General features: G+C 38.6%; 15 non-coding genes across 15 annotated transcripts; all 15 read right to left on the reverse strand.

The window, feature by feature from the left end:
• Positions 1 to 333: 333 nt before the first annotated feature.
• Positions 334 to 406, reverse strand: Trnat-ugu (transfer RNA threonine (anticodon UGU)). The gene has a single exon. It is a non-coding gene; the product is annotated as a tRNA-Thr (tRNA).
• Positions 407 to 1,417: 1,011 nt separating this feature from the next.
• On the reverse strand, positions 1,418 to 1,490 carry Trnat-ugu (transfer RNA threonine (anticodon UGU)). The gene has a single exon. It is a non-coding gene; the product is annotated as a tRNA-Thr (tRNA).
• Positions 1,491 to 2,490: 1,000 nt separating this feature from the next.
• Trnat-ugu (transfer RNA threonine (anticodon UGU)) lies at positions 2,491 to 2,563 on the reverse strand. Its single transcript has one exon. It is a non-coding gene; the product is annotated as a tRNA-Thr (tRNA).
• Positions 2,564 to 3,556: 993 nt separating this feature from the next.
• Trnat-ugu (transfer RNA threonine (anticodon UGU)) lies at positions 3,557 to 3,629 on the reverse strand. The gene has a single exon. It is a non-coding gene; the product is annotated as a tRNA-Thr (tRNA).
• Positions 3,630 to 4,084: 455 nt separating this feature from the next.
• On the reverse strand, positions 4,085 to 4,157 carry Trnat-ugu (transfer RNA threonine (anticodon UGU)). Its single transcript has one exon. It is a non-coding gene; the product is annotated as a tRNA-Thr (tRNA).
• Positions 4,158 to 5,172: 1,015 nt separating this feature from the next.
• Trnat-cgu (transfer RNA threonine (anticodon CGU)) lies at positions 5,173 to 5,243 on the reverse strand. The gene has a single exon. It is a non-coding gene; the product is annotated as a tRNA-Thr (tRNA).
• A 638-nt stretch (positions 5,244 to 5,881) lies between these two features.
• Trnav-uac (transfer RNA valine (anticodon UAC)) lies at positions 5,882 to 5,954 on the reverse strand. The gene has a single exon. It is a non-coding gene; the product is annotated as a tRNA-Val (tRNA).
• A 646-nt stretch (positions 5,955 to 6,600) lies between these two features.
• On the reverse strand, positions 6,601 to 6,673 carry Trnat-ugu (transfer RNA threonine (anticodon UGU)). Its single transcript has one exon. It is a non-coding gene; the product is annotated as a tRNA-Thr (tRNA).
• Positions 6,674 to 7,144: 471 nt separating this feature from the next.
• Trnat-ugu (transfer RNA threonine (anticodon UGU)) lies at positions 7,145 to 7,217 on the reverse strand. The gene has a single exon. It is a non-coding gene; the product is annotated as a tRNA-Thr (tRNA).
• A 1,011-nt stretch (positions 7,218 to 8,228) lies between these two features.
• On the reverse strand, positions 8,229 to 8,301 carry Trnat-ugu (transfer RNA threonine (anticodon UGU)). Its single transcript has one exon. It is a non-coding gene; the product is annotated as a tRNA-Thr (tRNA).
• Positions 8,302 to 9,294: 993 nt separating this feature from the next.
• On the reverse strand, positions 9,295 to 9,367 carry Trnat-ugu (transfer RNA threonine (anticodon UGU)). Its single transcript has one exon. It is a non-coding gene; the product is annotated as a tRNA-Thr (tRNA).
• Positions 9,368 to 9,838: 471 nt separating this feature from the next.
• Trnat-ugu (transfer RNA threonine (anticodon UGU)) lies at positions 9,839 to 9,911 on the reverse strand. The gene has a single exon. It is a non-coding gene; the product is annotated as a tRNA-Thr (tRNA).
• Positions 9,912 to 10,184: 273 nt separating this feature from the next.
• Positions 10,185 to 10,257, reverse strand: Trnat-ugu (transfer RNA threonine (anticodon UGU)). The gene has a single exon. It is a non-coding gene; the product is annotated as a tRNA-Thr (tRNA).
• A 109-nt stretch (positions 10,258 to 10,366) lies between these two features.
• Trnat-ugu (transfer RNA threonine (anticodon UGU)) lies at positions 10,367 to 10,439 on the reverse strand. Its single transcript has one exon. It is a non-coding gene; the product is annotated as a tRNA-Thr (tRNA).
• A 1,736-nt stretch (positions 10,440 to 12,175) lies between these two features.
• Positions 12,176 to 12,248, reverse strand: Trnas-gcu (transfer RNA serine (anticodon GCU)). Its single transcript has one exon. It is a non-coding gene; the product is annotated as a tRNA-Ser (tRNA).
• Between the last annotated feature and the right edge of the window lie 58 nt (positions 12,249 to 12,306).

Here is a 12,306-nt window from a genome sequence, read left to right on the forward strand (position 1 = left end):
CTGTTTACCAAACGCACACTTTAACCGCCGAGCTTTGGTGGCTGTTGGAAGTAGGCCTGTAAACCCAAAATCAATGGATAGACCATAAATAATAGAATAGAACTAAATAAATTTGATACCCATCAAACTTGAACAAAATGTTTAAATCTTAAACCACCAATGAGCATTGAACTTATGACTTATTGTTTACAAGACCGGCATTCTAGCCACTGATCTCTGGAGGCTGTTGGTAGAAAGGTTGTAAACCCAAACCCGACAAGTAGACCAAAAATAATAGAATAGTTTTGAATACAATTTATACACATCAAACCTTAATAAAAATTTGCAATCTTAAGCCACCAATGAGGATTGAACTCATGACCTCCTGTTTACAAGACAGGCGCTCTAACCACTGAGCTATGGCGACTGCTTATAAAAGGAAATAAACCCAAACCCGACGAGTACGCCAAGTTTAAAAGAATTGTTTTAAATAAAACCGATACACATAAACTCTAATAAAAAGCTGTAAATTTAAGCCACCAATGGGATTGAACTCATGAGCTCCTGTTTACCAAACGCACACTTTAACCGCCGAGCTTTGGTGGCTGTTAAAAGTAGGCCTGTAAACCCAAAATCAACGGATAGACCAAAAATAATAGAATAGAATTAAATACATTTGATACCCCTCAAACTTGAACAAATTGTTTAAATCTTAAACCACCAATGAGCATTGAACTTATGACTTACTGTTTACAAGACCGGCGGTCTAGCCACTGATTTCTGGAGGCGGTTGGTAGAAAGGTTTTAAACCCAAACCCGACAAATAGAACAAAATTAATAGAATTGTTTTAAATAAAATCGATACACATCAAACTCTAATAAAAAACTGTAGTTTTAATCCACCAATGAGATTGAACTCATGACCTCTGGTTTACCAAACGCACACTTTAACCGCCGAGCTATGGTGGCTGTTGGAGGCACGCCTGTAAACCCAAAGTCATCGGATAGACCAAAAATAAAAGAATAAATTTAAATACATATGATACCCATCAAACGTGAATAAATTGTTTCAATCTTAATCCACCAATGAGCGTTGAACTTATGACTTTTCGTTTACAAGACAGGCGGTCGAGGCACTGACCTATGGCGGCTGCTCGTAAGGTGTGTAAACCGAATCCCCACCAGTACACCATTTTTAATATACTAGTTTTAAATACAAATGGTGGACATCAACCTTATTAAAATGTTCCAATCTTAATCCACCAATGAGCTTTGAACTTATGATTTTTTGTTTATAAGACAGGCGGTCGAGGCACTGACCTATGGCGGCTGCTGGTGGAAGGGGTGTAAACCAAAACCCGACAAGTAGACCAAAATTAATAGAAAAGTTTTAAAAACACTTTATACACATCATACCTAATAAAAAGATGCGATTTTAAGCCACCAATGAGGATTGAACTCATGACCTCCTGTTTACAAGACAGGCGCTCTAACCACTGAGCTATGGCGGCTGCTTATACATGGGTGTAAACCCTAACCCGACGGAATCCCTACCCGATAAAATTAATACAAATCACACTTAAATAAAAAGTAGGGATTATCAACCCCCAATGAGGGCTGAACTCATCACCTCCTGCATACCGCATAGGCACTTTAGCCACTGAGCTATGGTGGCTGTTGGAGGGAGGCCTGTAAACCCAAAGTCGACGGATAGACAAAAAATAATACAATAATTTCATTTATGAAGAATTCACAGCGTTTGTTAAATGAAAAATAGGTATTGTAAGCCAACAATGAGGATTGAACTCATGACCTCCTGTTTGCAAGACACGCGGTCTAGGCACTGAGCTATGGCGGCTGCTGGTGGAAGGGGTGTAAACCCAAACCCGACAAGTAGACCAAAATTAATAGAAAAGTTTTAAATACAACTTATACACATCAAACCTTAATAAAAAGGTGCAATCTTAACCCATAAATGAGGATTGGACTCATCACCTCCTGTTTACAAGACAGGCGATCTAACCACTGAGCTATGGCGACTGCTTATAAAAGGAAATAAACCCAAACCCGACGAGTACGCCAATTTTAAAAGAATTGTTTTAAATAAAACCGATACACATCAAACTCTATTAAAAAGCTGTAAATTTAAGCCACCGATGGGATTGAACTCATGAGCTCCTGTTTACCAAACGCACACTTTAACCGCCGAGCTATGGTGGCTGTTGGAGTTAGGCCTGTAAACCCAAAATCAACGGATAGACCAAAAATAATAGAATAGAATTAAATACATTTGATACCCATCAAACTTGAACAAATTGTTTAAATCTTAAACCACCAATGAGCATTGAACTTATGACTTACTGTTTACAAGACCGGCGGTCTAACCACTGATCTCTGGAGGCTGTTGGTAGAAAGGTTGTAAACCAAAACCCGACAAGTAGACCAAAATTAATAGAATAGTTTTGAATACAATTTATACACATCAAACCTTAATCAAAATGTGCAATCTTAAACCACCAATGAGGATTGAACTCATGACCTCCTGTTTACAAGACAGGCGTTCTAACCACTGAGCTATGGCGGCTGCTTATAAATAGGTGTAAACCCTAATCCTACGGAATCTCTACCCGATAAAATTAATACAAATCACACTTAAATAAAAAAGTAGCGATCTTCAACCCCCAATGAGGGCTGAACTCATCACCTCCTGCATACCGCATAGGCACTTTAACCACTGAGCTATGGTGGCTGTTGGAGGTAGGCCTGTAAACCCAAAGTCGACGGATAGACCAAAAATAATACAATAGTTTCATTTACGAAGAATTCACAGAGAATTTAAATGAAAAATAGGTATTGTAAGCCAACAATGAGGATTGAACTCATGACCTCCTGTTTACCAAACGCACACTTTACCCGCCGAACTATGGTGGCTGTTGGAGGCAGGCCTGTAAACCCAAAATCATCGGAAAGACCAAAAATAATAGAATAAATTTGAATACATATGATACCCATCAAACGTGAATAAATTGTTTCAATCTTAATCCACCAATGAGCGTTAAACTTATGACTTTTTGCTTACAAGACAGGCGGTCTAGGCACTGAGCAAACGCGGCTGCTCGTAAGGTGTGTAAACCGAATTCCCCCAGTACACATTTTTTAATATACTAGTTTTAAATACAAATGATGGACATCAACCTTATTAAAATGTTCCAATCTTAATCCACCAATGAGCTTTGAACTTATGATTTTTTGTTTACAAGACAGGCGGTCTAGGCACTGAGCAATGACGGCTGCTCGTAAGGTGTGTAAACCGAATCCCCACCAGTACACCATTTTTAATATACTAGTTTTAAATACAAATGATGCACATCAACCTTATTAAAATGTTCCAATCTTAATCCACCAATGAGCTTTGAACTTATGATTTTTTGTTTATAAGACAGGCGGTCGAGGCACTGAGCTATGGCGGCTGGTGGTGGAAGGGGTGTAAACCCAAACTCGACAAGTAGACCAAATTAATAGAAAAGTTTTAAATACACTTTATACACATCATACCTAATAAAAAGATGCGATCTTAAGCCACCAATGAGGATTGAACTCATGACCTCCTGTTTACAAGACAGGCGCTCTAACCACTGAGCTATGGCGACTGCTTATACATGGGTGTAAACCCTAACACTACGGAATCTCTACCCGATAAAATTAATACAAATCACACTTAAATAAAAAGTAGCGATTATCAACCCCCAATGAGGGCTGAACTCATCACCTCCTGCATACCGCATAGGCACTTTAGCCACTGAGCTATGGTGGCTGTTGGAGGGAGGCCTGTAAACCCAAAATCAACGGATAGACCAAAAATAATAGAATAGAATTAAATACATTTGATACCCATCAAACTTGAACAAATTGTTTAAATCATAAACCACCAATGAGCATTAAACTTATGACTTACTGTTTACAAGACCGGCGGTCTAGCCACTGATTTTTGGAGGCGGTTGGTAGAAAGGTTGTAAACCCAAACCCGACAAATAGAACAAAATTAATAGAATTGTTTTAAATAAAATCGATACACATCAAACTCTAATAAAAAACTGTAGTTTTAAACCACCAATGAGGATTGAACTCATGACCTCCTGTTTACAAGACAGGCGCTCTAACCACTGAGCTATGGCGGCTGCTTATAAATGGGTGTAAACCCAAACCCGACCAGTACGCCAATTTTCAAAGAATTGTTTTAAATAAAATCGATACACATCAAACTCTAATAAAAAGCTGTAGTTTTAAGCCACTAATGAGGATTGAACCCATGACCTCCTGTTTACAAGATAGGTGTTCTAACCACTTAGCTATGGCAGCTGCTTTTGAAAGGGTGTAAACCCAAACCCGACCAGTACACCAAAATTAAAAAAATTGTTTTAAATAAAATCGATACACATCAAACTCTAATAAAAAACTGTAGTTTTAAGCCACCAATGAGATTGAACTCATGACCTCCTGTTTACCAACCGCACACTTTAACCGCCGAGCTATGGTGGCTGTTGGAGGCAGGCCTGTAAACCCAAAATCATCGGATAGACCAAAAATAATAGAATAAATTTAAATACATATGATACCCATCAAACGTGAATAAATTGTTTCAATCTTAATCCACCAATGAGCGTTGAACTTATGACTTTTTGTTTACAAGACAGGCGGTCTAGGCACTGAGCTATGGCGGCTACTGGTGGAAGGGGTGTAAACCCAAACCCGACAAGTAGACCAAAATTGATAGAAAAGTTTTAAATAAATTTTTTACACATCATACCTTAATACAAAGGTGCATTCTTAAGCCACCAATGAGATTGAACTCATGAGCTCCTGTTTACCAAACGCACACTTTAACCGCCGAGCCTTGGTGGCTGTTGGAAGTAGGCCTGTAAACCCAAAATCAACGGATAGACCAAAAATAATAGAATAGAATTAAATACATTTGATACCCATCCAATTTGAACAAATTGTTTAAATCTTAAACCACCAATGAGCATTGAACTTATGATTTACTGTTTACAAGACCGGCGGTCTAGCCACTGATTTCTGGAGGCTGTTGGTAGAAAGGTTGTAAACCCAAACCCGACAAGTAGACCAAAATTAATAGAATAGTTTTGAATACAATTTAGACACATCAAACCTTAATAAAAATGTGCAATCTTTAACCACCAATGAGGATTGAACTACAACCTCCTGTTTACGAGACAGGCGCTCTACCACTGAGCTATGGCGGCTGCTTCTGAATGGGTGTAAACCCAAACTCTACAGAAACCCTACCCTATAAAATTAATACAAATCAAATTTGAATAAAAAGAAGCGATCTTCAGCCGCTAATGAAGATTAAACTCCTCACCTCTGGCATACCGCATAGCTCTTCTAACCACTGAGCAATGGTGGCTGTCGGAGGCAAGCCTGTAAACCCAAAGTCAACGGATAGACCAAAAACAATAGAATAGTTTTATATATCGTTCATACTCAACAAATAACTTAAATAAAAAGTGCCTGTCATAAAGCCACCAATGAAGATTGAACTCATGAACTCCTGTTTATTAGACAGGCGCTCTAGCCACTGATCTATGACGGCTGCTCATAAGGGGTGTAAACCGAATCCCGACCAAAACACCATTTTTAATATACTAGTTTTAAATGCAAATGATACTCATCAACCTCATTCAAATGTTCCAATCTTAATCCACCAATGAGCGTTGAACTTATGACTTTTTGTTTACAAGACAGGCGGTCTAGGCACTGAGCTATGGCGGCTGCTGGTGGAAGGGGTGTAAACCCAAACCCGACAAAAAGACTAAAATTAATAGAAAAGTTTTAAATACATTTTATACACATCAAACCTTAATACAAAGGTGCTATCTTAAGCCACCAATGAGGATTGAACTCATGACCTCCTGTTTGTAAGACAGGCGGTCTAGGCACTGAGCTATGGCGGCTGCTGGTGGAAAGGGTTTAAACCCAAACCCGACAAGTAGACCAAAATTAATAGAAAAGTTTTAAATACAACTTATACACATCAAACCTTAATAAAAAGGTGCAATCTTAACCCATAAATGAGGATTGGACTCATCACCTCCTGTTTACAAGACAGGCGATATAACCACTGAGCAAGGGCGACTGCTTATAAAAGGAAATAAACCCAAACCCGACGAGTACGCCAATTTTAAAAGAATTGTTTTAAATAAACCCGATACACATCAAACTCTAATAAAAAGCTGTAAATTTAAGCCACCGATGGGATTGAACTCATGAGCTCCTGTTTACCAAACGCACACTTTAACCGCCGAGCTATGGTGGCTGTTGGAGTTAGGCCTGTAAACCCAAAATCAACGGATAGACCAAAAATAATAGAATAGAATTAAATACATTTGATACCCATCAAACTTGAACAAATTGTTTAAATCTTAAACCACCAATGAGCATTGAACTTATGATTTATTGTTTACAAAACCGGCGGTCTAACCACTGATCTCTGGAGGCTGTTGGTAGAAAGGTTGTAAACCCAAACCCGACAAGTAGACCAAAATTAATAGAATAGTTTTGAATACAATTTATACGCATCAAACCTTAATAAAAATCTTGAGCCACCAATGAGGATTGAACTCATGACCTCCTGTTTACAAGACAGGCGCTCTAACCACTGAGCTATGGCGACTGCTTATAAAAGGAAAAAAACCCAAACCCGACGAGTACGCCAATTTTAAAAGAATTGTTTTAAATAAAACCGATACGCATCAAACTCTAATAAAAAGCTGTAAACTTAAGCCACCGATGGGATTGAACTCATGAGCGCCTGTTTACCAAACGCACACTTTAACCGCCGAGCTTTGGTGGCTGTTGGAAGTAGGCCTGTAAACCCAAAATCAATGGATAGACCATAAATAATAGAATAGAACTAAATAAATTTGATACCCATCAAACTTGAACAAAATGTTTAAATCTTAAACCACCAATGAGCATTGAACTTATGACTTATTGTTTACAAGACCGGCATTCTAGCCACTGATCTCTGGAGGCTGTTGGTAGAAAGGTTGTAAACCCAAACCCGACAAGTAGACCAAAAATAATAGAATAGTTTTGAATACAATTTATACACATCAAACCTTAATAAAAATTTGCAATCTTAAGCCACCAATGAGGATTGAACTCATGACCTCCTGTTTACAAGACAGGCGCTCTAACCACTGAGCTATGGCGACTGCTTATAAAAGGAAATAAACCCAAACCCGACGAGTACGCCAAGTTTAAAAGAATTGTTTTAAATAAAACCGATACACATAAACTCTAATAAAAAGCTGTAAATTTAAGCCACCAATGGGATTGAACTCATGAGCTCCTGTTTACCAAACGCACACTTTAACCGCCGAGCTTTGGTGGCTGTTAAAAGTAGGCCTGTAAACCCAAAATCAACGGATAGACCAAAAATAATAGAATAGAATTAAATACATTTGATACCCCTCAAACTTGAACAAATTGTTTAAATCTTAAACCACCAATGAGCATTGAACTTATGACTTACTGTTTACAAGACCGGCGGTCTAGCCACTGATTTCTGGAGGCGGTTGGTAGAAAGGTTTTAAACCCAAACCCGACAAATAGAACAAAATTAATAGAATTGTTTTAAATAAAATCGATACACATCAAACTCTAATAAAAAACTGTAGTTTTAATCCACCAATGAGATTGAACTCATGACCTCTGGTTTACCAAACGCACACTTTAACCGCCGAGCTATGGTGGCTGTTGGAGGCACGCCTGTAAACCCAAAGTCATCGGATAGACCAAAAATAAAAGAATAAATTTAAATACATATGATACCCATCAAACGTGAATAAATTGTTTCAATCTTAATCCACCAATGAGCGTTGAACTTATGACTTTTCGTTTACAAGACAGGCGGTCGAGGCACTGACCTATGGCGGCTGCTCGTAAGGTGTGTAAACCGAATCCCCACCAGTACACCATTTTTAATATACTAGTTTTAAATACAAATGGTGGACATCAACCTTATTAAAATGTTCCAATCTTAATCCACCAATGAGCTTTGAACTTATGATTTTTTGTTTATAAGACAGGCGGTCGAGGCACTGACCTATGGCGGCTGCTGGTGGAAGGGGTGTAAACCAAAACCCGACAAGTAGACCAAAATTAATAGAAAAGTTTTAAAAACACTTTATACACATCATACCTAATAAAAAGATGCGATTTTAAGCCACCAATGAGGATTGAACTCATGACCTCCTGTTTACAAGACAGGCGCTCTAACCACTGAGCTATGGCGGCTGCTTATACATGGGTGTAAACCCTAACCCGACGGAATCCCTACCCGATAAAATTAATACAAATCACACTTAAATAAAAAGTAGGGATTATCAACCCCCAATGAGGGCTGAACTCATCACCTCCTGCATACCGCATAGGCACTTTAGCCACTGAGCTATGGTGGCTGTTGGAGGGAGGCCTGTAAACCCAAAGTCGACGGATAGACAAAAAATAATACAATAATTTCATTTATGAAGAATTCACAGCGTTTGTTAAATGAAAAATAGGTATTGTAAGCCAACAATGAGGATTGAACTCATGACCTCCTGTTTGCAAGACACGCGGTCTAGGCACTGAGCTATGGCGGCTGCTGGTGGAAGGGGTGTAAACCCAAACCCGACAAGTAGACCAAAATTAATAGAAAAGTTTTAAATACAACTTATACACATCAAACCTTAATAAAAAGGTGCAATCTTAACCCATAAATGAGGATTGGACTCATCACCTCCTGTTTACAAGACAGGCGATCTAACCACTGAGCTATGGCGACTGCTTATAAAAGGAAATAAACCCAAACCCGACGAGTACGCCAATTTTAAAAGAATTGTTTTAAATAAAACCGATACACATCAAACTCTATTAAAAAGCTGTAAATTTAAGCCACCGATGGGATTGAACTCATGAGCTCCTGTTTACCAAACGCACACTTTAACCGCCGAGCTATGGTGGCTGTTGGAGTTAGGCCTGTAAACCCAAAATCAACGGATAGACCAAAAATAATAGAATAGAATTAAATACATTTGATACCCATCAAACTTGAACAAATTGTTTAAATCTTAAACCACCAATGAGCATTGAACTTATGACTCACTGTTTAAAAGACCGGCGGTCTAACCACTGATCTCTGGAGGCAGTTGGTAGAAAGGTTGTAAACCCAAACCCGACAAGTAGACCAAAATTAATAGAATAGTTTTGAATACAATTTATACGCATCAAACCTTAATAAAAATCTTGAGCCACCACTGAGGATTGAACTCATGACCTCCTGTTTACAAGACAGGCGCTCTAACCATTGAGCTATGGCGGCTGCTTATAAATGGGTGTAAACCCAAACCCGACCAGTACGCCAATTTTAAAAGAATTGTTTTAAATAAAACCGGTACACATCAAACTCTAATAAAAAGCTGTAAATTTAAGCCACCGATGGGATTGAACTCATGAGCGCCTGTTTACCAAACGCACACTTTAACCGCCGAGCTTTGGTGGCTGTTGGAAGTAGGCCTGTACACCCAAAATCAACGGATAGACCAAAAATAATAGAATAGAATTAAATACATTTGATACCCATCAAACTTGAACAAATTGTTTAAATCTTAAACCACCAATGAGCATTGAACTTATGACTTACTGTTTACAAGACCGGCGGTCTAACCACTGATCTCTGGAGGCTGTTGGTAGAAAGGTTGTAAACCCAAACCCGACAAGTAGACCAAAATTAATTGAATAGTTTTGAATACAATTTATACACATCAAACCTTAATAAAAATGTGCAATCTTAAGCCACCAATGAGGATTGAACTCATGACCTCCTGTTTACAAGACAGGCGCTCTAACCACTGAGCTATGGCGGCTGCTTATAAATGGGTGTAAACCCTAATCCTTCGGAATCTCTACCCGATAAAATTAACACAAATCACACTTAAATAAAAAGTAGCGATTATCAACCCCCAATGAGGGCTGAACTCATCGCCTCCTGCATACCGCATGGGCACTTTAGCCATTGAGCTATGGTGGCTGTTGGAGGTAAGCCTGTAAACCCAAAGTCGACGGATAGACCAAAAATAATACAATAGTTTCATTTACGAAGAATTCACAGCGAATTTAAATGAAAAATAGGTATTGCAAGCCAACAATGAGGATTGAACTCATGACCTCCTGTTTACAAGACAGGCGTTCTACCCACTGAGCTATGGCGGCTGCTTATAAATTCCTGTAAACCCAGACCCGACCGGGTACGCCAATTTTCAAAGAATTGTTTTAAATAAAATCGATACACATCAAACTCTAATAAAAAGCTGTAGTTTTAAGCCACCAATGAGGATTGAACCCATGACCTCCTGTTTACAAGATAGGCGTTCTAACCACTTAACTATGGCAGCTGCTTTTGAAAGGGTGTAAACCCAAACCCGACCAGTACACCAAAATTAAAAAAATTGTTTTAAATAAAATCGATACACATCAAACTCTAATAAAAAGCTGTAATTTTAAGCCACCAATGAGATTGAACTCATGACCTCCTGTTTACCAAACGCACACTTTAACCGCCAAGCTATGGTGGCTGTTGGAGGCAGGCCGGTAAACCCAAAATCACCGGATAGACCAAAAATAATAGAATAAATTTAAATACATATGATACCCATCAAACGTGAATAAATTGTTTCAATCTTAATCCACCAATGAGCGTTGAACTTATAGCTCTTTGTTTACAAGACAGGCGGTCTAGGCACTGAGCAATGGCGGCTGCTCGTAAGGTGTGTAAACCGAATTCCCCCCAGTACACCATTTTTAATATGCTAGTTTTAAATACAAATGATGCACATCAACCATATTAAAATGTTCCAATCTCAATCCACCAATGAGCTTTGAACTTATGATTTTTTGTTTATTAGACAGGCAGTCTAGGCACTGAGCTATGGCGGCTGCTGGTGGAAAGGGTGTAAACCCAAACCCGACAAGTAGACCAAAATTAATAGAAAAGTTTTAAATACACTTTATACACATCAAACCTAATAAAAAGATGCGATTTTAAGCCACCAATGAGGATTGAACCCATGACCTCCTGTTTACAAGATAGGTGTTCTAACCACTTAGCTATGGCGGCTGCTTATAAATGGGTGTAAACCCAAACCCGACCAGTACGCCAAATTTAAAAGAAATGTTGTAAATAAAAACGATACACATCAAACTCTAATAAAAAGCTGTAGTTTTAAGCCACTAATGGGATTGAACTCATGACTTCCTGTTTACCAAACGCACACTTTAACCGCAAAGCTATGGTGGCTGTTGGAGGTAGGCCTGTAAACCCAAAATCAACGGATAGACCAAAAGCAATAGAATGGATTTAAATACATTTGATACCCATCTAACTTGAATGAATTGTTTCAATCTTAACCCACCAACGAGGATTGAACTTATGACTTACTGTTTACAAGACAGCCGGTCTTGCCACTGATTTCTGGTGTCTGTTGGTGGAAGGGTTGTAAACCCAAACCCGACAAGTGGACAAAAATTATTAGAATAGTTTTAAATACAATTTAGACACATCAAACCTTAATAAAAAGGTGCAATCTTAAACCATCAATGAGGATTTGATTCATGACCTCGTGTTTACCAAACGCACACTTTACCCGCTGAGGTATGGTGGCTGTTAGAGGTAGGCCTGTAAACCCAAAATCAACGGATAGACCAAAAGTAATAGAATAGATTTAAATACATTTGATACCCATCAAACTTGAATAAATTGTTTCAATCTTAATCCACCAATGAGCGTTGAACTTATGATTTTCTGTTTACAAGACAGGCGATCTAGGCACTGAGCTATGGCGGCTGATCGTAAGGTGTGTAAACCGAATCCCCACCAGTACACCATTTTTAATATACTAGTTTTAAATACAAATGATGGACATCAACCTTATTAAACTGTTCTAATCTTAATCCACCAATGAGCGTTCAACTTATGATTTTTTGTTTACAAGACAGGCGGTCTAGGCACTGAGTTATAGCGGCTGCTGGTGGAAGGGGTGTAAACCGAAACCCGACAAGTAAACCAAAACTAATAGAATAGTTTTAAATACAATTTATACACATCAAACCTTAATAAAAAGAGGCAATCTTCAGCCACCAATAAGGATTGAACTCTTGACCTCCTGTTTAGCGGACAGGCGCTCTAACCACTGAGCTATGGCGGCTGCTTCTGAAAGGGTGTAAACCCAAACCCGATTCGTACACCAAACTGAAAAGGATTGT

The sequence above is a fragment of the Watersipora subatra genome, chromosome 2 (assembly GCF_963576615.1).
Source record: "Watersipora subatra chromosome 2, tzWatSuba1.1, whole genome shotgun sequence".
Classification (NCBI taxonomy): Eukaryota; Metazoa; Bryozoa; class Gymnolaemata; order Cheilostomatida; family Watersiporidae; genus Watersipora; species Watersipora subatra.